Source organism: Petaurus breviceps, unplaced genomic scaffold (genome assembly GCF_028583685.1).
Source record: "Petaurus breviceps papuanus isolate PSGF00001 unplaced genomic scaffold, PetGlider_PUasm1.0 90750, whole genome shotgun sequence".
Taxonomy (NCBI): domain Eukaryota; kingdom Metazoa; phylum Chordata; class Mammalia; order Diprotodontia; family Petauridae; genus Petaurus; species Petaurus breviceps.
The window spans coordinates 1,158,538-1,158,853 of record NW_027187335.1 but is presented as its reverse complement, the minus strand read 5'-3'; positions in this window follow the sequence as shown (position 1 = coordinate 1,158,853).

Below are 316 nucleotides of genomic sequence, written 5' to 3'. Positions count from 1 at the left end.
AGAGAGAGAGAGAGAGAGAGAGAGAGAGAGAGAGAGAGAGAGAGGAAAGAAAGGAAGAGGAAGTGAAAGAGAGAACAAGGAAGGAAGGCAAGCAGGAAGGAAGGAAGGAAAAATTCATAAAATATTTGCCATGGACAAAGCTAAGCACTGTGCTAAAACACTGAGGGTACAAATAAAAAAATAAAAGAGTCCCTGATCTCAAGGAGCCTATATTCTAAAAGGGCCAGACAACACATATAGAAGTTTTACGCTGCAAGTCAAATGGAAAGGTCTCATGGTCCTTAGGGTGCCTCAGCAAAGCAGATGGTGGTGCCTC